This window comes from Dermacentor andersoni, chromosome 1 (genome assembly GCF_023375885.2).
Source record: "Dermacentor andersoni chromosome 1, qqDerAnde1_hic_scaffold, whole genome shotgun sequence".
In the NCBI taxonomy this organism is placed as follows: domain Eukaryota; kingdom Metazoa; phylum Arthropoda; class Arachnida; order Ixodida; family Ixodidae; genus Dermacentor; species Dermacentor andersoni.
The window spans coordinates 305,744,858-305,770,630 of record NC_092814.1 but is presented as its reverse complement, the minus strand read 5'-3'; the positions used below and the strand labels follow the sequence as shown (position 1 = coordinate 305,770,630).

Sequence of the window (25,773 nt, the reverse complement as noted above, 5' to 3'; positions counted from 1 at the left end):
GCACGGCATGCTGTGTTGTCTTGCGAACCTGGGGCCGAATTCACAAAGCTTTTCTTTCGTAAGTGCTCTTTGCCATTGGCCTACGGCCTTCGCTTATGATGTGTCCAGCAAGGGACAATGCCTGGGACGCATGGGTCATACTGTCACTTCGGAAAAAAAGTAGCTATAACGAACATTGTACGCTGCGAAGTCCAACACTGCTGTACTCGCACCGGGGAATCACAACTCGCTAACGATATCAGTCCATAATATCATTCTTGCCTACACCTGTATAAGAAAGTAAAATGGACAGCTGTTCTCTTTTCTTTTTTTTTTTTTTGCTCAGAAGCTACCAGTGACATTGTTGACGTTCTCCATTATCTACTATGCCTACGTAGAATATGGGGAACATCCGTACGTGGTAGATGGGGAATGTCCTTCTTGAATTTCTCACAAGAATAAAATCTATGTTCCATATCGTGGCTCTTCGAATCTATTTCCTGTAGCCCCTCCTCTTCCACAGAAGGACATTTGTTCTCACTTTCTTTGTGCTGCCGGGATTTTCCTTCATATTTATTGGAGCTTCTCCTTACTTCTTGGAGCAGCTTCCTTTTTGATCCCTTAGGTTGTTTCTCAGATCCCTGTCTTGCTTCAGCTAGCCTCTTCAGTTTTCCAAGAAATGTCTTCCTCGCGGTCTAAGCATATTCTTGCTGAATTACTCATTTCTCTGACGTGTCGCTTAGGAGTTTGATGCTCCCTTTTTTTCACCTTTTACGAACTGATTTTCGTGGCGCCTCTGTTGCCTAAGGACGGATGTCAAGTAGGAAAATTTCTGTTGCAAAATCTCCCTGGAAAATGCAGTATTTCATTCCCTTCACTTAATTGGGGCTTCAAGAAGGCTGCCCTTTTGTGTTGTTTCGTCGGCATCTTCAGTGAAATGTATTTCTCTAGAGGGACATGGGAGCCGCTGGCCACACTGGGTACCGTGGCTGTCTCCTACACCCTTTGTTGGCTCTAGTCGATCGGTTACAGAAGACATCATGCAATCTTCATCCCTGAAAGGCTCACTGTTGAATAGACGACCGTTACGGGGTCATAGCATTGCCGAGATTATGTAGAAATATGGTGCCCGGAATACGAGAGTGGGTCCAACTCTCGTATGTCCCTTTCGTCTCGCCACCAGTATTTCACTCGTCCCAGGCTGCTTTATATGCATAAAGCGATTTGTTTTCGACTAAGACTTCAGTTAGGCCTATAGTCTTTGTGTAATCGAACGTTTATGCAGCGAGGCATGTTTTTATAAGGCTAGTGCGGCTTTGGGCTGCATGAAGCAGTAACCGTTCAGCACGTACGAGTGCAAAGCAAGTCGGCTTTGTTTATTTTGGGTGGCCGAAAACACTATTTCTTGTAGAGCATGCCCACCATTAGACTGAAGCAGTGACCCAGACTCACGCCATCTGTTGAGAGGCCAGTCAACCTTGTATGCCTCTATTAGAAGGAGTAGCCACAAATATCCCAGTACTCCCATGCCTGCTTTCTCTTCCCTACAGTCCCCTTTATTTTATTTTAGACCCATAGTTTAACGCTTTCTTTACCTCCTCCCTGAAGATAACGTTCCTTCGAGCACTACGTCTCCTTAGGTATAGCGCTTTGCGAACGTTTAAGGCCTACGGCACTTTTGGAGAACCAGTGGTGCGCACTTAAAACAGACATGCAATTGATGTGATTACGTGCATTAGTGTTAAGGGCTAAATTCACAGACGTCGCTGTTTACTGAGTATTATAGTGACCTATGTTCTGAGTGACACCTGTAACCATTACAAGTTCCCGTATTTTTTATTATTACGTTATGTTCCTTTGATTCAGAGAGCTTTGTGAAAACTTTGCGTAGCCAATCTTAAGACACCTGTCACACGATATTTTTAGCCCAGTGCCTCATAGGCGTTTTATTTGTCAAACAAATAAGTGAGCTATATATACTTGGTGCTGTTACTCAGTCGCAACGTCAACGGCCGCGATCCCTCCGGGATGAAGTGTTGCAGATGCACACCTCGTTGACGCATCTTGAGTGGACAGAAAAAGTAGAATAGCGAGTCCACCTGAATTTATCTATGCAGGATTGACGGCACTGCCTTCTCTCGCATTCTGAAAAGAAGAAAAGGCGACAGCACGCACTTTCTGGTAGGCAGTGGATAAAATGCGCCTTCATGGATTCGCAGTAAATTTTTCTGAGGATGTTTTCTCATATAATAAAAAAAATATGGCTGGCAATAATAGTTTTCAGCACGAAATAGATATCTCCGTCTTCAAAACAAGTGGTTGTAAGCTCAAATATGCGCCCTATACCGTTCGCTTGAGCGTCGATTTATCTGTAGTATATCCTCAAGCTGCGATTATGGTTTTGAGCGATTCTGCTCTCTTTGGCTAATGGAAATTCTCAGCCAAGCCAAGTACGAACAAGCGAAGCAAGCAGTTTGGCCTTTCGAATATGTTTCGAATGTGTTTCTCGCCACGTTGACGTCATGGAACATAGTTATGGGAGATGACTTACAGCTGTCAACGACATTGCGTTTCTTCCCCTACGTTTTCTTTTTTGTCACTGCTATGCAGAGAAACAAATAACCACGTGTTTATATTACGTTACTTCGTCGAATGCGTCGTCATTAAGGACAATATGTGGTGCCCACGGCTACCTTTGTTGCGAGAGAGCCGTTTACTAGCACACAACACGAAAAACCGCAGAACTGCTTCTTCGTTGCATGACGCAGTCTTACTTTTGTACTATTATTTGCAGTTTGCTTTAATATGTAACTTCGCCGGCCCTTCCCACAGGCTTTAGTTCCGTTTATTCGCTGCTATATGACTACCGAATGCATACTGAAGTTCTTGCTCATGGAAGAAATGCGCGAATACACTCGTCCGGCGAAGTTACCACAGCAGCGAAAGCATGTAGCAGTTTGGAGACTATGCGTAACTAACGAATAGACGACAACTATACTTAATCATTGCTTACAATGCGTAGAATCAAAGTGGCGTTCTCGCTTGTCCTTGGGATTGCTCAATAATTTTCGTTGACAAGCTCAACAAGATTCGTTAACAAAAAGAAGTAAGGAAAGCCTCACGGTAGCACAATATTCCCTGAGCAAAAGCTGGTGGCTTCGCAGCCTGCGATGGTAAATCCGGTAGCAGGGTCTCACGTCCCCTGTCGTTACGTGGCTGTGCAATACGCAGCACCGGCGCGATTGCCGGCGGTGTTCGCTCAACTGCTGTGCACTCTAAACGAAAATAATCTGGAAGCGGAGTAAATTGCCTGTCCTTCAACGCATTCCAACTTCGGTGGTGTTTTCACTCTCAATATGTGGGAGTAAAAAAATTACTCACATACGGGTGAGGGCTTCTCGGGAGTACACAAAAAAAAATGACAACTATTCTACTCTGTGAAGATTGAATGGCAGCGAAAGCTGACGACAGCCAACGCTCTCAAACGAAAAGCAAAGTACATTCGCTGCCATTCAATCTTCACAGAGTTGAATGGTTGTCATTTTTTGCGTTGCGAGTCTGGCGTCGTTGATCGTTTGGAGGTGCCCTGGCTCGCTAATGTCGTTTCCGTTCAGCATCGCGGAAACCTTCTTCGTCGGTGGTCGTTTCGCGCCGGCGCGGTTTACATTCTCGTTGCTGTTCCCTCCGGCGCTCCTCGTACGCATGTTGGTATTCGGGTGTACTAACTGTACGTGTCGTCCCCATCTATAAGGCAGCTGTTCTTAGCGCCGATACCTCTCCTGCTTATATACTGCGATGATCTTGACGTCACAATATTGTTCACGGCGAGCGTTTTAATTTGTTCCCCATTATGACATCTGAGCCGCAGCACTGCACCCCTATGCATTTGTTAGAAATCACCGAGTCCGTTTTTGTTGCCGGACACCGAAAAAAACTACGGAAGGTTTATCATATACAGCTTTCGCTGTAAAAACTATAATTTTACTCCCTCATCAAAGGTGGTGAGGGCTGGGGGATAGTCGATTTGTGGACACTTTGTTCACAACAGCTCCGTCGCACGACAAGTTTCTGCACAGCGCTCAGTAATTACGATAAACGCCTGCCTTTTCTGTGCAAAAAAATACAAAAAATGTCCGGTGCGGCATTTAGTCAAGGCTTCGGTATATCTATTTGCGCAGAGCCTCTGGTCACAGCAATGCTGTGAATGCGAATTCCACAGAACACGCTTCAGCAGCCGTGGTTTTTGCGAAGAGCGCAAAATTATGACGCAGCTGCGCATTCGTTGGCAGCAAAGGCGAAAAGTTTGATGTCATATTTTCACACCATGTGGTGCATGACGCCGAGCTACGGTGAGCACCCTTGGAGAACCCACCGGGCAGTGTACTCACCACGCGAGCCGTTTAATCCAGCGCGAAAAGAGGGGCGCTATTTGAGGCGACAGACACGTGCCTGCACTAGCCACTGTTGACGCATACAGCCGCGCTGTACAAAACATATGCGGTCATCGTTCACGCTGAAGCAAAACACTTGCGCCTCGATCAGCTATCAAAGGCGGCGTCTGAAAGCCTCGACGCTCACGTCTAAAAGCGGCTCTGCCTGCACGCTATACCCTGCGTGTCACTGCGTTGCTGGGAGTTCGGGCTATTTTAGCGCTTCTTCTGCGCATCTGCTGCAAGGGGAGGCGGGCAAAATGTACCTATAGCTTCAGACTTTTCTACAGTGATCCCTAGACGGACCTCTGGCGCTGCGATCGTTCAGCCACCATGGAAATGATGACTGGTACATGCATTCGTTTGATCTTTGTTCTCGTGACTGCAGTCGTTCTTGTGGCGCTTTATGCTCCTCCATTGCCCTAAATTTTAAACCAATATAGAATTCTCTAAAGGTAGAAGGCAATGAGACTGTGCGAACACACATCGCAGTTGTTACAACGGTCGATGTAGCGAAATCAAAACGCGCCAAGCACCTCGACGCGCTGAGTTTCCTGCGAGAAATTCTTAAGGGTGTTCATGCCGCTTGTCGACGCATTCGTTGGTGGCATAATGGTTTCAATATGGGAATTCTGTGCATTAAAAGTTCCGTGTTCAAGTCCTCCGGCCGGATAATTTTATCATGTTTCTTTATTTGTTTATAATGCGATATTTTGTTGATAATAAAGAGTTTGCCAAATCGCGAAGCCGTTCCAATCTTGAAGGACGATGTTTTAGGCAGATACATCTACTAACTATCATTCCCATGCAGGCTGAGCGATCCTGTTTGTAGCTCCCGTAGACACTAGCGCCCAGAGTTTCCTCTAGCAAGTATTGTATTACACTCTTTGTCTATAGCAGCCCAGCTGTAAGCCAAGCGGTGAGCCTCCTAATTGATTAAGTCATAATATTATTATTTGTTTTGAACACATGTACACATATACACAGTTTACAGGAAAGGGAAAGCGACGAGCAGGCTGGCAACTGCAAGTCATAGGCGCCAAAACTAGGAGGAGTATTCATTCTTTTTATTGGCCGAATATTCTAGGAAAACATTTTCTCCAGTTGTGAATTATAATTCCCTCTTTAACCTGAAACAGCTCTAACAACAAACAAATAATAATAATAATGATTATCCCTACTCTATAGTTCAAAAAAAGATAAACTCTAAGACCTCTGTCTATCTTCGCAATCAAAATACTTTTGTAAAACTCTGACCTGCAGATTAGTTAACGCACCTGCCACTGGCAGGTCTCTAAGCGTATTGCATGTAAGTATGCTCTCTAAGTATGCTCCTGAGCAACACTTTGCTATGTGATGAAGACGTTTTAACTCATTTATTTATCCAACACATCGATAAACTGCGACGTAGTGCTGACGCATTGCTCTCACAATTACCGCTAAATCGCCACTGAGTTCCTTTTTTTAGAAATTACCCCTCAGAAAAGCGCAGGACTCGGTTTGGGACGTTGAATAACGCAGGAGAAAGGGACTGCGCGCGAATGTTAAAAAAAATAAACTCGCGAACCTTGGGCGCTCTAGCAGCACTCGCGTCTCAACCGTTCTTTCGGAGCCGGTGCGCTGAGCCCTCAGGAACGCCTTTAGAGTGAGTATATACTACTGAAATTATTAGGTCCTTCTTTGCGACGCAGAGCATGCAGACTTAAAGCCACCGTTACGTAAAATCCCAACGCGGGCGGCAGCATAAAACTTCGACGAAATCGGCATCAAATCAACGTTGGTTGCAAAGTCATATGAATGAGTGCTGTCACAATACTCCAACTATTGATAAAAAATAAGTAAGAACGCACAATGATGCGAACACAACCTGTCCGAGCACTTACTGTCGTCCCAGTCGCAGTTGCAGTCCGATCTAACGCATATCGCTTTGAGGCCAAGCCGGTCCCTGCCTGCTTGGGCGCTCTTGCACAAACGGTGGCACGCCTTCAGAGTGCACGCTGTCAGGTGTTTGTGGAGAAAACAAACAAACAAAACGAACCGCATTTAGGCGTGAAATACTTATGTCCCCGCGATTAATCGGATTTCGAGCGAAACAGAGCGAGAAATTTTCCGCTCTTACTCGTTTTTCAACTTTGAGAAAAACGCATGAAGCCTGGACGTCATCTTTATTGTTTTTTACAACAGCCCGTCGAAGCTTGTGCAGTGGAACGCAGGCACGGCATAGGCATTTCAGTGCGGCAGAGAAATGAGCATCTCTTGTATTTTATTACGAGGAAAGCGCTAAGCAAGGCGCGTTAACTAACGATCATGACGGAGAGTGCGGCATGCCTAGACATTACTGCAAATAGAAAAATGGCGTCAATAACAGTGCTCTACAGGGAGCAGCTTCCTGTGATTTTTCCGACCTTCCCACCTTATCATCACGCGTCATACAACCGGCACTACTAACACCGTTCATGCTTGGAAGCGCATGAGGAGGAATTGGATTTTCGGGTGTATTGCCGTGCGAACTATATTAAGGTATGGTAACTTTTAATCACGTAATGTCTCTTAGTAAACGACAGAAATTACCAAATAATCTTGATGTCTTATGAATGTTCTTTTTCGTAAGAAACTTGTGGAAGGCGACAATTTACCAAACGCGCAAAGTCAGCTTCTCTCATCCGCGGCTAAGCACCTCCGCTCCAGACGCGGAAAATTACGCACTATGTCCCAGCTACCAAGCATCGCGTTTTTTTTTCAAAACGGCGGGCCATTACACGCGAAGATAACCCAGTGCACATTGCTCAGAGTTGAGTATATCAGGCACCGCTTATTTTTCTTTGTTGATGCTATTGAATGTATTAATTAGTTGCAATTAGCCATTATTTTAATTACTGCTCTGAATGCCGCGTTTTCGATGAAAAATTGGTGGAAAATTGAAAGGAACTTAAAAGTGGCAGCCTGGTACTTTTTGTACGTTTATTTTTTCCGGCTGACAATGAAAGCCCACCTCAAATGAATAATATCACCCGACTAGCGGCCTCAACACACGCTACCGGAGTAAGTGGGCGATCTGTCACGCCGCGCTGTCGCTCTGAGGGGGGGGGGGGGGGGCAGGTAAAGGGCCCGCTCTTCCTCCAACTGCAGTGGAGCTTGTTTGATCAAGGGACCGGTATTTTTCTCAAGTTTGGGCAGCTTGTTATTGAGCGATGTAATTCTGAAGTTAGCAAAGTGGTTGACTGGGGTAGTTGGTAATCAGTACCAAACGTGAAGAGCGCTAAGGCAACGCTTGATCGAAAAAGACGTGGGACAGGTGCTTGTCCCGCTGTGTTTTCGTCCATGTGTTGCCTTCAAGTTGCGTTGTTCATGTTCACCTATTCTAAAGCGGCGTTCTTTTTTTCCCATTCACGAGGGATTCGAGGTGCTTGGCATTGGAATCAGACGTAACGATCATCTTTTGAAAGCATTTGTGCTAGAATATAAGTACATGTGGATGGCACAATCGCTTTGAGGAGCTACCAGCAACATTTCGTTGACGACAGTTAATTAGTTAACTGTCACAAATGACCTGCTTGTTCAATCATTGTCCTACTTCTCAAATCGTCAAGTAAGCAGCTGCAAACGATTATAAAAAAAAAATTACGTTTGGCGATGTTTTCGACAACACACTACTTTCCTGTTCATCTTTCTCTTTAGCTGGCTGAAGAAATAGGAAATTTCATGAAACATGAAAAATATAGCGTGTCTGCGCACCCGCTCACACTAAACTCACACCAGAATGAAGCAAGGCCCCGAAGCAGAATCACTGGGAGGCAAAAAAAAAAGAAGTCTTTGAGAGAGCTACCTCTTTATCTCTCGCGCCCAACCCGAGACAACGCGTTCGATTGGTAACGTAACGAGCCCCTATACCGGTTGGTGCGTCGTGGAATGAGTGCGGGTGCAGTTACATCTCGCGGGACAAGAACATTTTCCAGCTCTTGTGAGCACCGCGGAGTAAGCCTCCTTAAGGGGCAATGTGATTGTCTCGTTGTAACGACGATACTGTGCGCAAAATATTAAACACATCAGGCTACACTCTAGAACTTCGCACGAATGAAGCTTTTTTTTTTTTTTGCACTCGCGGTTCAAAAGTGTAGGTGCCACTGCAATCTTAAACAGGCTATACGCATGAACAAGTGCGCTTGGAATCGTGAATACGTAAGCATTGTTCGATATTGCGCTTCTGGTATTCAAGGACAGGAGGTGACGTATGCTATGGATATTGAAGTGACCAATTGAGAACGGGAACGTAAGGTCGAGTGTAGCCACATTCTAGCGCTGGGAAAGTGCAGGTAATTAAAGGTAACGACTCATTTGAGAAATACAGTCAGTACGAATATACCGGCATCGAATAAAAGTTACAGATTCGCTTTATATTTTCGCAATTTGATCAATCATTCTATTTTGGAACGAAGCCAATATTACGCCAGCATACCTGTATTCTAGCAGCGGTGTCATGTTAGTTGAGAACTCACATAGCTCAACAGCTTGGGATGCTTGCTTTATTTTCGGTGAAAGGGCCACAACTGCTTTTTTTTTTTTTTTCGCAAACGCGCACGTTCTGTTCACATGGGGTCTTAAAGCCTAATGGATTCGAAATGGTGACAAATTAATCACCGAGTCGTTATGCAAAAAAGAGATGAGGCGTGCAGACAGGACACAAGAGTAGAGAAGTGAACACGAACGCCGACTATCAACTGAAGGGGGGCACTGAGGCGAAAAAAGAAATACACAAAACTCATCTTCGCAAGCTCAGGAACGGTATCACCACGTGTCAGTCGGGTACATGTACCCGTCTGCGTGAGAGATAACTGTTAGGGCACTTAATCTCTTCCTTATGTAAAGTAATCGAAGACTAACTAATGCACGCACTTCCACCATTACAGATGTGCCATGCCTCTACCATAAGACAGGTATCTTCATTCTTATGTCTGTACAATATCGCGCATTCATCTAACTCCGGCGTGCAGTTACAATCTTGGCAATGTAGGGAAGGGAAGGATTAGAAGCTGATCCACCGGTTAACGACCTTTTAAGTTCCACTAGCCTCTCATTGATACACCGTCCCGTTTGCCCTACGTAGAACTGGCCACAGCTAAGAGGAATTTTATAAACCACACCCATACGACAGTCAGTAAAATTCCCCTTAGCTGTGGCCAGTTCTATGTAGGGTAAACGGGAGCGTGTATCAATCAGAGGCTAATGGAACATAAAAGGTCGTTACCGGTGGATCGCCTTCTAATCATTCCCTGCATTGCCAAGATTGTAACTGCACGCCGGAGTTAGATGAATGCGCGATATTGCACAGGCATAAGAATGAAGATACGTGTCTTATGGTAGAGGCATGGCATGTCTATAATGGTGGAATTGCGTGCGTTAGTCAGCCTTCGATTACTTTACATAAAGAAGAGATTAAGCGTGCGATCTTGTACGCGTTCCAAAATCGAACGGAGGCGGTCCGTTCTTTACGTCGCGAAAGAGGTGGTCCATTCCGTAGCGTTCGTCCGATAGCAGACGACACGGACTGATTGACAGCAGATATCATGTCACAATTGACGCCATGGCGTTCGTCACGGTTCAAATTGACCAATCGTGTGTGACTCGGTGGAACGGACTGCCTCCGTTCTATTTTGGAACGCCTACAAGATCGCACCCTAAGTGCCCTAACAGTTATCTCTCACGTAGACGGGCACATGTACCCGACTGACACGTGGTGATACCATTCCTGAGCTTGCGCAGATGAGTTTTGTGTCTTCTTTCTTTTTTCGCCTCAGTGCCCCCCTCCAGTTGATAGTCGGCGTTCGTGTGGACCACTTCTCTAACCTTGTGTCCTGTCTGCACGCCTCACCTCTTTTTTGCATAATGAATCCTTACCAACTAGCTCAGGTTTCTGTCGTTCTAATAATCGAGTTACAGCCAAACGTGTTTTATTCCTTTTGTAACTCGCCGCATGATAGGTCTTTCATTTTCTACTTAACAGCCCTTTCTTCTACAGCTTTAAAGGTTTTCTTTTTTTGTTTTTGTTTTTCAAAAGCAGTGCTTGATCATGCGCACCATTAATTTCATAATAAGTTAAGCAGTCATCCATGAACGCTCGAGTAGCTATGTAAATGTATGCTCATATTTTGCGAGAGCGTCCAAGCAAGGAATGATCACCAAGGGATCGTAATGTTCCCAGAACACTCCTTATCGTCATTTTTCTTGCATCTCTCCAACTGCACAACGGGTGCACGCCACTGCAGTAATAAGAATGTATCAGGTATATCTTACGCGGTTTGTGCTGGCATACACATGACAAATTGTAGCAGTTCCCTCTAACGTCATATGCGTCTTTCCATTTGTCTTTGCAGTCTTGCATGCATCTTTCGTGCCTACAATCTGTGGGGAAAGAAGACAAATCCCTATTAATTGAGGTCGTGCCACACCCGAATCTAACCTCATCAATTTCATGCACATTTTTCGTGAGAATAACTGCGAAACAGGAGTCTGCACTCAAAAATTCATGCCAGCGATGGAGATGTAAATGATACGATCGCCACGCTGATGCCCTATCACGGCCAGCAAATACGTAAAAAATAACTGTTTGTACAAGCGCCCTTACTCCAGATAGGACACTACAATCTAAACGATATAACGCCCAATATTGTTTTTTTTTTTTACAAAATGTTGTATAACGCACAATCTCGGCAATTTGTTATTTCATGCCAACTTTCACAACCTTGGCACTCGACGAGCTCCGCTTTCTTGAAAATAAGTTTGAGGCCTTTCATGATATCAGAAAAACCCTTCTTACAAAGTATTTCCTACCCAAACGTTTTGATCCCCACAATAACGGCGTGAAATTTCTGTTAACACTTTCGTTACGACGGCCATTGAACGTGTTTCACGGGCACCCACGGACGTCACGCTTAATTCCAAGGCTCTCTGCGCAATTATGGATTTTTAACAAGTCTTGGTGACCGTTTGTACATTCGGTGCGTACCTTCAGATGCGCGCGAAACTGTGCTCTCTCTCCTCTCTCTCTTGTCTTGTCTGCATTCCTTTTCCCAGTACAAGTTAGCAAATCACATGTGCGTCTGGTTAACCTCCCTGCCTTTCCTCTTTTTTTATTGAAAGAATATTAGAAGAGGTTGGCGCCTTCATGGCGCCACCGGCTACTCCTTGTGGCTTAACAAAGGAAACAAATATGTGCAAAAAGGGAGAATATCTCACAAAATATAACACTCACTAGAACACCAGATGAATAAAAACTATAGAACTCAATAGTAGAATAATCGGAAAGTTTTGTGCATGAGGTCAGTACCCATACGCATATATATAGTCAGATATTTAGAATAGCCATACACACAACACATGTAATTACACTGCAAGCACAGAGCACAATTACAAATTGCGTAAAACTTAAGATCACTAGATAAATCAATTTTGAACCCAGAAAAACATTTATATCACTCATTTAGCTTATTAAGATCAACTGAAACTTAATATTTTCCCAGAGGGTTCGTTCTCCGAAAAACTTCTTCAAAGCAGGAATAGCTCTTTTCTGGAGGCCCGCAGTTGGCCATGCACCAAGTTTCTTATGTTTTAGAGTAAATTGTGTTCTGTCTAAAAGAAACAAATTTGCTTGCAATACCCTTCGTTGAGGATCGTATTTAGTGCACTCGAAGAGGAGATGATGCACATCTTCTTCTGGATGGCCACAAGAACACTGCGGACTAGAGGCACGTTTTATCCTGTATAAGAATTGTCCCGTAAATGCAGTACCAAGCCGCAGGCGGTGCAGAAATGTTTCAAATTTACTGTTTTCTCTTAGATTTTCCGGAATTCATAGATTTATGCATGGGTCTGTAAAGTATAACTCCAAGTTCTTAGAATGCTGATCAAATAAGGTAGTTTTGCTGAGACGACCGGATATCTGCCTCAGGAGCAGACGGACTTCACTGAGCAAAAAGGGGCAGATTAATTGTGTCTTCATTATTGTGCGCCCGATTCGCAGCTGCGTCCACCACAATATTACAATAAATTTTGCAGTGCCTTTCCTCTCTTCTATTTCTCTCTATCTAGAGTGCCTCGATGCCCGCGCTATCGCGTCTAGGCACCCTATCTCTATCTCTCTTGCGGCGCTATCTAGAGCTTAAACGTTCGTTGTACGAGGAATTTATTTGTTTGCCGTATGGAGGCCATTTTTAACAAGCGCGCAGAAATGGACAACCAGTGACCGCGAAGATGGCATTCGGGATCCGTTAGGTGAACTCTCGTTCGAGCGAAGACGCTCTCGTGACTGTGCCCCTCCCTCACATGATGATGCAGCAGTAAGTCTGAAGACGATGTCTGAATCATTAGATTTTACTTTAAAAGATGAAGCCCCCAAATTTAGCGCGGACCTTCATAAGCGGTTTCATGGCGAGTATCGTTTTTTGCCAAATGAAGTCACTGACTTCTTTATGCCCATTCAGATGTCGCAGAGATATTGGCAAATGCATCTTAGTTTAAGTGCTTGACAGCATAGAGTGAAACTTTGATGCTACCGTCGCCGCAAAATGTGGCGTTTCGTCCAATATCTGCGACATCTACCAGAAAAAGGCAATTTTTCACTAGGCAGAAATCTCTCCCTTCTAGCTCACACCCCTGGTAGGATAAAAAAATGTTAACTTTCATGCAATGTGAGCAAATAAGAAACCGCCATTTTGTATATTTAGGAATATAGTTTGTCATTGTTAACGTAATCCGCGTTACATTGTAAACATTTCTGCAGTTTTCGGTAGACTCTGTTCTGTAGCGATACGGGCATATTCATTGAAAAAATTATTACGAAAGGCTTCAAAACAGACCATTTATTTTCTTGGTGAGGAAGAAGATAAAGGATGAAACTGTGCGTGGAAATAAGATCGGGGATAGGTAGGGAGGGCATAAAGACTGCGTTCGCTCTCATAAAAAAGTACCTAAGCTAGAAATGTTTCCAAAAGCATACGCCTGCGCATCGTAAATGTGGCCAAAAGAGAGGACTACCGGCCAATGGCAAACAGCACTTACCGACGAAAAGCTTTATAATGTGGCCTCTCTCCCTTAATTAGGAAATAAATACAATTTTTCTACCAAAAATGGACCGAGACGCTCACCTAAAATCATCATCCTCATCACCACCCCCACCATAATCATCATCATCAGAACAATCTGTATTTATTTATTTATTTTATTTAGACAATACTGCAGGCCATCAGGAGGCCCTAGCAGGAGTAGATATATATGCATTCAACTAATACAAGAACACATACAATTCAGATGGATGTCGGCTACAAGACGAAGGCCTCTTTCAGTGATCTCCAATTGCTCCTCTTCTGTCTTGCGCTAGCTGATTTCAACTGGCATACATTAACTAAACTTACGGACTTATTTAAGGACGACATGTGGAACCCTGGTACATTGCCACTGGAATGGAAGAAAGCTAAGTCTCATACTTAAACCAGGAAAACTAAAAAACATCAAAAATATACGACCTGTATCACACACGTCGTCCATAGGAAACCTTTTCGAGAAGGCAGTCCAAACGCGGCTCAGTAGGCGTGTCAAAGATTCCGGACTTTTTCCGCATTCGATGTTCGGCTTTAGACCACACCTTTCAGCACAAGACGTCTTCCTACTCCTAAAAGAGAAGGCACTCAACCCACCAAACAGAGGGAAGGTTAGTATAATCGTAGCACTAGACATAAAAAAGCTGTTGATACCATCTCTCATCTCGCTATCCTAGAGGATGTGGCGAAAACTGGATGTGGGAAACGAACATACAGTTACATAAGATCTTTCTTATCGAACAGAACAGCAACGATCGGTATAGAGTCAACGAGATCTGCACACATCCCACTAAGCAGCCAAGGAACTCCACAAGGCACCATCCTATCCCCACTCCTCTTCAATATAAGAATGCTAAAATTAGCACTAGTTCTCGGGGAGGATCAAGACCTGGCGCTCGCCATATATGCAGATGGCATCACGCTATGGGCACACAAAATATCATATGGGGAAAAACAGGACGCACTGCAGAAGGCGATTGAGAAAGTGAAACACACTTCTCGAGAGGCAAGCATGAAATGCACACTGGCAAAATTGGAATGTATACGAGCGAAAACCGAATAGTCGAGTAAAAGTGAGTACCCGGATATAAGCTTAATATTGTAAGGACAGGCAGTTAGAGAGGTACAAAAACTCATAATACTAGGCATGTGGATACAAGACAATGGTAGGGTATCACACACGCTACACACATTAAACCAAACCACAACGAATGTGGCCCGAATGATCCACAGAGTCACAAAAGAACGAACAGGCTTAAAAGAAGCGGAGACGGTCAGACTTGTGCAATCATTTCTGCATAGCCTCCCCTTTCTAAAAACTAAAGAAGGCCGAAATGATCAAAGTGAACTCCATCATCAAGGCAGCGTATAAGGCTGCCCTGGAGTCACCAAAAACACGAACATCAAGTAATTGGAGGCTCTTGGTATTTACAACACATAAGAAGAACACACTTGGTGGTGGCAGTGGCACAGAGAGAACGTCTGAATTCAATGGAACAAGTCCCTAATGCAAAAGTTGGGATATCCCCTGAGAGCGCAGTACGGCGGAGAAGAAACAGTTTTGCTACCCAGACAAACAAGCGAGAAAATTCTAGTTTCACTAATCGCAAAGAATATGAGTACGGAATACCACCAAATCAGAAGAAAAGCGCGATCAAAAGCTTTACAAAACAAATATGAAAGAGATCCAGCGATATACTCCACCCACACGTGTAGAATGGCAACAGAAAAGTTCTCAATATTGACTCTCAATCAGTACACAGCGATAACCGCCTCCATCCGGACCCCTTCGACGTGGACGGCGTAGGCAGTAGCCATAACACTGCCTACGCTGTCATTCCTTCGAGATGCAGAGGTAAAAGAAGAATCTTCATTGGTCATGACGGACTCCCAGGCAGCATGCCGTTAGTTCATGACAGGTACCATTCCACACAACATTCACAGAGTGCTAGGCACCACCCTAGAATGGCACCACGCAGTAATGTGGTGGTCGGCGCACTCAGGACTCGAGGGACACGAGAGCGCGGACCGAATTGCTCGAGGCATAAGCATCCGAGCATCGGTCGGGCCTTCGGAGGAGCCCCCGATCCACGCGCATGATATCCTCGAAAAACAAAGAAAAGAGAGACAGGAATACAGCAGCGCACACCCAGACCTTACGGGAGGACAGGCCAGGGACTGGCGCCGCATGCAGAAAAACACATATCCACACCTCCACATGCTTAGTAAGACGCACCCTGCACTCTATGCGGATACCTGTCCTTTGAGTTGGGAGTGGCCGACGCTTGCCCACGTCACGTGGCAGTTTTGGGTGCTAGCGAAGATCTAGAGAGCCAGAGAGCTCAATCAAGCCCAGCGAACCGCAGAAACCTGTGTAGCTCTAGAATCAGGGACCCACCCAGCGCCCAAAACCCCTGATATAAAGTTTATACTACTAATTACAAAGTTCTACTCTCAACTTAGTGGTATACTTCAGAGAGGTATATCCTGCATAAATTTTGTCCGCTTTAGGTTTTTTATTAAGTTCTGTTCACAGAATTGGCACCGCTTTTTTCATTCCTGAGATACAGAGTTGTAAATTTGGTACTCGAGAGTTTTAGAATTTAAACCTTTGTGCGAATTTTTAAGAACCTTACGGCCTAAATAGAATATTGCTTCCTTTAGTTAGAAAGCTTGAACTTATTTTTTAATTGCATCGAACCACATCAAAATCAGTGCAGTGGTTATCAAAAAAGGTAGGGTCAACGATTTGTCGATGCTTAAGAGGACAAGGTCCGCATACATGGTATTCAAATGATTCGATGCTAGAACCTTGATTATATCCCCCGATATTCTCTCTTTCTTTTTTTCACGTTCATCATTCACTCATTTCGTATCTTATTCGCATTGTATTTTACGCAAATTAGGTAGGCCTTGCCTTCTTTATGGTCGAGAGTCGGTTGGCCCTTTCTTTTTTGTCAGGTGGCCAGGTGACCCTATCACATAGAGTTGTGTAGCCTGTGGTGCAATATGGTTAATTTTCCATTACCTAAATGCTTGCCCCTAGCGGCTGCACCGAGAACCAGCTGAGCTAGGTTCAGTCTCAGATTTCTACATTACAGCGGCCGCTGCAACGTTGCCCCGTAGTTCTAAAATCGTTGCGATGCCGCCGCACACTGGCCCAAAAAAGAAAAAAAACGTATGTTGAAAGTATTTTAGTGCGTACCATTGTGCGCGTCCTCGTGGTGGAAAGACATCAATGTATAACTTCACCATTTTCCTAAAGAAGCGGACGACACACGTCGGATACCTACATGAATAAGAATCTTCCGCATTGAGAAAAAGGCGACTGGGGAGGATCAGGGCGACTTCTTTATTATCGTCGAGTATTTAATTGCGCTCTATTTATATTGTATATTGTAAATATGTTGCCGGCGTTTCAAATCGTGGAGTGTACTTTGTTTAGGCAGGCGCTTTAGTTAATTCGAGACGTACGCTTAAGCTTCATTTGGTTCGGTTAGTTTAGTTTTCTTCCCCTGCATTATAGTCTTACTAATGCCTTAGGCAGCAGCAATATTCTCACTTATATACGTTTTGTCTGCAAGCACGGTTCCAAGAATGATTACTAGCTCGGAAGGTCTGAAGTGAACCATGACAAATGTTATGCCGCGAGGCGACATATACTTCTGATAGCATACTTTACAGTGTAAAAATGCTTACACCCTTCATGGTGTTTTCTTGTCAGACTGGTAACACCCTTACCGTTAGGGCCATACAAAACTTTATAGAGGACGACAACGGAGCTCTAACTAGACGTGCAATGAAAAAGACGTAGTTGAAAACTATATAATAATTCTGACAGGCTTGGGCACGCAGAAATATGCGACAGGAGAGTTGCATATCTCTCCCTGTGAAATTCTGTTGTCGGATATTTCTGTGCGCCCAAGGCTCTCAGAATGATTCCGTAGTTTTCAACTACGTCATTTGTCATCGCACGTCTGGTTAGAGCTCCGCTGTCGGCCTCTATAAATTTTTGTAAGGCCCTAATGGTAAGGATGTTACCAATATTACAAGAAAATATCATTAAGGGTGTAAGCATTCTTACAGTGTAGTTTAGCAGTGTAAGCAGAAGGTGCTGTTTTCTCATTCAGAATGGTGACTTGAAAGTTTATTTGCTCGCGAGAAATATGGAAGCAACTGCAGACAGCGCTCGTTCCAGATTTCTTCGACCTGGTGACAGCGCCGTTAGATTGCTTTCCGACTCTGCGCACACAGCTAAATTCCATTACAACGGATTCGACTCGTTTCCAAGGCATGCACTTACACTAGTAAAAGTGACATTGCTCAAAATAAAACCCTCGCTAAATTTCGGAAAACTGTTGGAGGATACACAACTTAGTTCGATTCCTTGCTTCTATTTACTTTTCACGTTTCACGTCTGCTGTGTTCCCAAGCCTGGACCCTACCTCGAACGCTACGTAATCTGAGCATCAGACGCAGAGTACCTTATCACACGGATCAGTTAACTATGAAGAGGAATGTGATCCCCGACTGGCAAACAGAATTTCCATTTGTTTTCACCCCAAGACACAGTGGGCAGGTAACGTAACTGTTCTGATGCAAAAGCGTCAAATTTCCCATTGACTGAAAAAGACGGCGTGTGTAGCAGTGAAACGGCATCTAAGTTCCCATTGGCTACGACGCCACGTCACGAACGCCTCGACGGAGCAGAGCGGTCGAAAAGGAACACCTGCTGCCGCGATTGAATCGAATTTAATTCTGGGTTTTTACGCGCCAGAACCACGATTTGATTATGAGGCACGCCGTGGTAATTTTGACAACCAGGGAATCTCTGATGTGCCCCCAATGCAAGGGGCAAGGACGTTTTTGCATTTCGCCCCCATCGAAATGCGACCGCCGCGGTCGGGATTCGATCCCGCCACCTAGCCGCTAAGCCGCACCATAGCGGCTAAACCACCGGGGCGGACGACTGTTGCTGCGATAACGCGCCACGTGTTGCGTGAGGCGAGAGGGTGCCGCCCCGACGCCACGTCACCCTCCCTGTCGCTCTCGGAAGTCGGCGCGTGATCTGTATCTCTCTGTCTCCCACCGCCTTGGTGGCCGCTGCTGCTTCCTCAATGTCTCGTCGCGCAGGACGTCGGTGGCATGCGGCGTTGGCACCGCAGGCTGCTGCTGCTTCCTGCCTCGGGCAGCACGTGCCGCTTTGGAGTCTGAAGCATCTACATCGTCGTCGGCCGCAACCTCGGCATACTCTAAAAACAGTTGCACCTTTTGGGGTGTATATTTATTACACAACAGTACACTCTAAAAAAAGTTTACGCCCTTTGGCTGTATATTTGCCAAACAACAATAATCGTCATCTGTCTTGCTCGCATTTCCTTTCTTGAAAACCCTGCGCTCGTTATTTTCCTGTCGAGAATGCTCTGCCATGCAGATAACGCGCATGCCGTTCGCGACTTGGAAATACCGGGCTCGCAGCGTTAAAGAAAGGAAATGCGGACAATACAGATGATAATTATTGTCGTGTGGCAAATATGCACCCCAAAGGGTGTAGCGGTTTTTAGTGCGCAGCAGCGAAACGTGACAGTACACGCCTGCACACCGCAGAAGAAGTAAGGGAGCAGAAGGACGCATAAAACGAGTGAAGAAGCAGGCAGCGGACCAGCTGAGTAGGACTGAAGACATCGTGGCCACCGAAGAAGACATCGTCAGCTTGACTATCCCCCTAGACAATAGCGAACGCAATGCGCGAAAATAAATTAACCTGATTTCGCCGCAATAACGTCCAAGTGATTCTGGTCTACAGCCAACATGCTAACGCAGAAACTGTAAAAAAAACTGCCCCAATTTCATCGCAAAACTCAATAAGATAGCCCGCAGCAAATTCGAAAACATAACTCACCGCGGAAAACTCGAAGGACCGCTCAGTGCCGTTCAATTCGACAATAATGCTTTCGCTTTCAAAACTCATAAGTGGTTAGGTGTCCTCGGAATTTTAGCCACGTTCGATCAGAGCACAATATCCGTATTTAGCTTCTGAAGGTAGAACGGACGTTACGGCCTACAAATTTTCGGATGCTATGTGATATTCTGCATCAGGAGTTGCAGTGTGGAGTTATTTATATGAAGGTCGAAAACATCCAAGCATCGCACTTGTAGCGGCCTAGATATGCAGCGAAAAAGTGATTTAATCTTTCTGAGGCTCGCTACGCGTGGCGAATTCCATTTTTTTATCCTGCGGCTCCCTTGAAGGGTTCTTTGTACCTACAAAAGACTAATGTGGTTGGCTAGGCAAGCGGGACGTTTGCACGAAAAGCGCTACTATTCCCGCGGTTTCATCGCTGAAATCTTTGAGACCGATCCAAATAAGGTAGCCGGAAGCACCCTTTAAGCTTCGAGCAAGCACTTCGATTCGGCGCCGCAAAAGAGAAATTTGAAGACAGCACCAAGCGATAGAGCCGGCTTGAACCGGGGTGTCGTAGCCATCTTTGTTTATTTGGACACTGTGGCCACCACAAGTAACAGTTTCTGCAGTTACTAATTAATATTGGCGCTAATTACACCCGTACCGTTAGCTTTACCTACTCAGCGACTATTTCTCGCTACATGTACGCAACGCCGAAGCCGTCTTACAGCCGTCATTGCGTCGCAAGCGCCCTCCTTAGTTCAGGCCAACTTCCAGCATTTCTCAAATATGCCACACGGCGGCTTTTCCTCGGCATATCCACACCTACGGTGGTGCATGTTTTACAGGGATAATGTACTATCTTTTTTTTTACTAGATTGGCGCCATGTTTTTCTTCATTGTTAATGTTACTCTGCGACTAATCTCGCTCCTTGCTTTGTTGACACATTGTGATAGTTATTGCCACTCGCTAAGGCGCTACGGAAGCGGGAAAAAGCTGTTTCCTTTTTCTGGAAATTGTTACAAGATACCCCCATTCCAGACACGCTGAGCCCGTGGGAAGTCAGCTAAGACATTGTCTTCAAAAATGGTTTCTCCGTTTCAATATATTTAGATAGGATTTACTTATAGCTAAACCTTACTGCAGTAGAATGCTCTAACACTGAGCTATGAGTGATCAGCTATGAGCTGAGTGTTGCGGCGATGACGTAGAGGTAGAGCATCCGCCTCGCGTGCAACGGGCCCGTGGTTCAAATACCGGTGCCGCGCAATTTTCCACCGGATTAAAAAAAAAATTAAAATGCGCGTGTTGATAAAATTACACAAACAGGCCTTGAGTATGGCCTGATCCCGGTGACCAGATCCTGTAACGCACTCCCTCACCAGAGCAGGATTGGATTGGCCACCCTGGCGCAGTACTTGGCCAGAACCTCCTATACGAATACAACAATCAAATCCTGGCCCTCAGTCCCGAGCATCTGCGAAGCAACTGACCACGGTGGCGGTCAGACTTGTGACGCAGCGGAGGGTGCTAAGAATCTCTGGATCCGGATAGGCCGCCATTGGAATCTGAAGCTGGCAACGTTTAACGCTAGAACGTTATCTAGTCAGGCGAGTCTAGCAGAGCTATTGGAGGAATTAGCGGGCAGTAAATACGATATACTAGGGCTCAGTGAGGTTAGGACGATAAATGAAGCATGTTCAGTGCTAAAAAGCGGGCACGTCCTGTACTACCGGGGCTTAGCGGAGAGAAGTGAACTAGGAGTCAGATTCCTGATTAATAAGGGTATAGCTCGTAACATACGGGAATTCTATAGCATTAACGAGAGGGTTGCCAGTCTTGTTGTGAAACTTAATAAGAGATACAAATTAAAAGTCGTACAGGTCTACGTCCCTACATCCAGTCATGATCACCACGAAGTCGAAAGCTTCTATGAAGACGTGGAATCGGCGGTGGGTAAAGTAAAAACAAAATACACTATACTGATGGGCGACTTCAATGCCAGGGTAGGCGAGAAGCAGGCTGGAGACAAGTCAGTGGGGGAATATGGCGTAGGCTCTAGGAATATCAGGGGAGAGTTATTAGTAGAGTTTCCAGAACAGAATAATATGCAGATAGTGAATACCTTCTTCCGCAAGCGGGATAGCCGAAAGTGGACGTGGATGAGTCTGAATGACGAGACTAGAAATGAAATAGACTTTATACTCTGCGGCAACCCTGGCATCATACAAGATGTGGACGGGCTCGGCAAGGTGCGCTGCAGTGACCATAGGATGGTAAGAACTCGAATTAGCCTAGACCTGAGGAGGGAACGGAAGAAACTGGTAGATCAGAAGCCGATCAATGAGTTTGCGGTAAGAGGGAAAATAAAGGAATTCCGGATCAAGCTACGGAACAGGTATTCGGCTTTAACTCAGGAAGAGGACCTTAGTGTGAAGCAATGAACGACAATCTTATGGGCATCACTAAGGAGTGTGCAATAGTAGTTGGTGGTAACTCCGTTAGACAGGATACCAGTAAGCTATCGCAGGAGACGAAAGATCTGGTCAAGAAACGCCAATGTCTAACCCTACAGCTGCAATAGAACTGGCAGAACTTTCGAAGTTAATCAATAAGCGTAAGACAGCTGACATAAGGAAGTATAATACGGATAGAAATAAACATGCTCTCAGGAACGGGGGAAGCCTAAAAGCAGTGAAGAAGAAACTAGGAATAGGCAAGAATCAGATATTATGCGTTAAGAGAGCAAGCCGGCAATATTATTACTAATATGGATGAGATAGTTCAAGTCACTGAGGAGTTCTATAGAGATTTATACAGTACCAATGGCACGCACGACGATAATGGAAGATGGAATAGTCTAGAGGAATTTGACATCCCATAAGTAACGCCGGAAGAAGTAAAGAAAGCCTTGGGAGCTATGCAAAGGAAGCAGGCAGCTGGGGAGGATCAGGAAACAGCAGATTTGTTGAAGGATGGTGGGGAAATTGTTCTAGAAAACTGGCCCCCCTGTATACGCAATGCCTCATGACCTCGAGCGTACCGGAATCTTGTGCAAGAACGCCAACATAATCTTAATACATAAGAAAGGCGACGTCAAATATTTGAAAAATTATAGACCGATCAGCTTACTGTCCGTTGCCTACAAAGTATTTTCTAAGATAATCACAAATAGAATCAGGAACGCCTTAGACTTCTGTCAAACAAAGGTCCAAGCAGGATTTCGTATAGGCTACTCAACAATAGACCATATTCACACTATCAATCAGGTGATAGAGAAATGTGCGGAATATAACCAACCCTTATATATAGCTTTCGCTGATTACGAGAAAGCGTTTGATTCAGTCGAAACATCATGAAATGCAGGCATTACGGAATCAGGGTGTAGACGAGCCGTATGTGAAATTACTGAAATATATCTATAGCGGCTCCATAGCCACCGTAGTCCTCCATAAAGAAAGCAACAAAATCGCAATAAAGAAGGGCGTCAGGGAGGGAGATACGATCTCTCCAACGCTATTCACAGCGTGCTTACAGGAGGTATTCAGAGACCTGGATTGAGAAGAATTGGGGATACGATTTAATGGAGAATACCTTAGTAACTTGCGATTCCTTGATGATATTGCCTTGCTTAGTAACTCAGGGGACCAATTGCAATGCATGCTCCCTGATCTGCACAGGCAAAGCAGAAGGGTGGGTCTAAAAATTAATTTGCAGAAAGCTAAAGTAATGTTTAACAGTCTCGGAAGAAAACCGCCGTATGCAATAGGTAGCGAGGCACTGAAAGTGGCAAGGGAATACATCAACTTAGGGCAGTAAGTAACCGCGGATCCGGATCATGAGACTGAAATAATCAGAAGAATAAGAATGGACTGGGGTGCGTTTGGCAGGCATTCTCAGATCATGAACAGCAGGTTGCTATTATCCCTCAAAAGAAAAGTGTATAACAGCTGTGTCTTACCAGTACTCATCTAGGGGGCAGAAACCTGGAGGCTTACGAAAAGGGTTCTACTTAAACTGAGGATGACGCAACGAGCAATGGAAAGAAGAATGATGGGTGTAACGCTAAGGGATAAAAAGAGAGCAAATGGGGTGACGGAACAAACACGAGTTAATGACATATTAGTTGAAATCAAGAAAAAGAAATGGACATGGGCAGGGCATGTAAGAAGAAGAGAAGATAACCGATGGTCATTAAGGGTTACCGATTGTATTCGAAGAAAAGGGAAGCGTAGCATGGGGCGGCAGTAATTTAGGTGGGCGGATGAGGTAAAGTGGTTTGCAGGGACAACACGGCCAGAATTAGCACATGACCGGGATAGTGGGAGAAGTATGGGAGAGGCATTTGCCCTGCAGTGGGCGTAGCCAGGCTGATGATGATGTTGAAAGCTTACTCTTAAGAAGACGTGTGGGCTACTAGGTTTCAGCTTCACAATTGCATCATGTCCTTTAAAGGGAATAACTATAACCTTCACCTTAGATAACCTTTTTTATTTACCTATCTGAATAGTTTCAATTTTAATGAAAGTACTTTCCGCTTCTTCTATAAATCTAGCTAAAATGGTGGAACAGCGCACTTCCATCATTATTATAATCACCATAATCACCATCAGCCTATATATATCCACTACAGGACGAAAGGCCCTCCCAACGACCTACGATTACTGCTGTTTCTCGCAAGCCGCTTTCATTTAACGCCTGAAAATGTTCTAATTTCATCAAGCCATCTGATTCGAAGACACTTATGAAAAACGTGATGGTATAGTTGCTTCTCATGCCTTGCCGCGGGTGAGAGACGGAAGTATCACGTTTCGCATATTCTTCAATATTCTGTAGAAAAAAAAATATTTTTACAATTTCTTGCGTCAGATCCCCGATTGAGGGTAAGAGCCACTTGATCGCCAGATAATATTAACGAACCATTTAGAAAGCGGTGGGATTATTTACTTACCGTCGACGTAGGTCCAATTATGGTTTTCCGGTGGTATGGGTATCACCAATTTGGCGCGACCTCTGCGCATAAATGACCGAAATAAATTGTTAAGTAAGGTTAGCCAACTGCATATGTATCGGAGTCCTTTGCGGCAGCACTCCACTTCCTCATCATGCTGCAACGCAGTGGGCGTGGACAAAGTACAAAGTTAGAAAACGTGATTGATGCCCGGCTCTAGGTGAGCGGACATAATATGCAAGAATGTCTGTACAACACAACGCCTCTGAACGACGCGTTGAGAAAGCACAGTGTACTGTAGTCTTGCAGGCTATCATTAAAACCTGTTCGACCTGGGCCGATCATGATGGTGGTACAGCGTCGTACACTTTCTATGTAGCGGTATTAGCTGCTACGAGGAGGCAGCTTCAACGGCGACTCTTACCCGTCGTCGTCCAAGCAATCTACTTAATCCAGGCATCCCACGGTGGCTCCACGAATGGTATCAAAAACGACGCAGCACAAGCTTTGCGTTCAGCTCCAATCAAGCAATCAGTGAAGACTGAAGGTTCTAACTATGCATAATTTCTAAATGCTCGACCACCAAGCACTCAAATTCTGCCGCACTTGTAGAGTCCCTGCCACTTAGTGGCTATGGCAGGGACCTGTTCATCGTAGTTTAGTTATCGTGGTAAAAAATTAGAGAACGTCGTTTTTATATTTATTTTTTATGTATAACCGCACTCAACTGTCACGATACGCAAAAAGAGGAAATGACTGAAATAAACGAAACGATTTGAATTATAACTGAAGAAAAGTGACTATCTTCAATATGAGTGTACAGAAATTTGTAAACATTCACCTTGTAAAAAAAAATTTCGCTTTCTGAGATGAAGCCTTTCGTACTTACGAGCTTTTCTTCGCGTTGGATGAGCTGGTCACGAAGGACAAGAAGAAGAGCAGGCCTGCCAGAACTCCTACCTTCACCCGATCCATGCTAACAGCGGAATTGGGAGGCAATTGCAAGTGCAAGACACTTAAGAATTTTACAATTGCTTCTATATATACATCTTTCTAGGGAGCTGTATATCTTACGCAGACCGCACACTGGCCGCAGCAGAAGCAGAACAAGTTGTCGCTACGGTACCTCTGACGCAAATTTAGTGTCAAGTAGTAAGCGATCGAGCAGGTTAAATGGTGGGTTCAAGCAAAGGTAGCCGTAAACTGCAAGGTATATTGGGACAACCGATTGTCGCGTTCTGGCCCAGCGACAGCCGCTCTAGCGTTGTGCGTTTAAATGTACGAGTGCTATTCTAGGTGCCCCGCTTTTCGACATAACACGATTTATGTGTTTAACCCCAGCGCCGGCTGCAACTTCGCTTCACATCATGACGTGCATCACGGTTCGCGTCTCAATGATGATTGTCGGGACGCGA

At 44.9% G+C, this 25,773-nt stretch overlaps 1 long non-coding RNA gene across 1 annotated transcript; it reads right to left on the bottom strand.

Moving 5' to 3' along the window:
- Positions 1 to 1,898: 1,898 nt before the first annotated feature.
- LOC126547721 (uncharacterized) lies at positions 1,899 to 25,592 on the bottom strand. Its single transcript, XR_011890895.1, has 5 exons — positions 25,248 to 25,592; positions 24,359 to 24,420; positions 10,701 to 10,808; positions 6,293 to 6,406; positions 1,899 to 2,124 (listed from the first exon to the last, which is right to left on the bottom strand). It is a non-coding gene; the product is annotated as an uncharacterized lncRNA (long non-coding RNA).
- Positions 25,593 to 25,773: the final 181 nt, after the last annotated feature.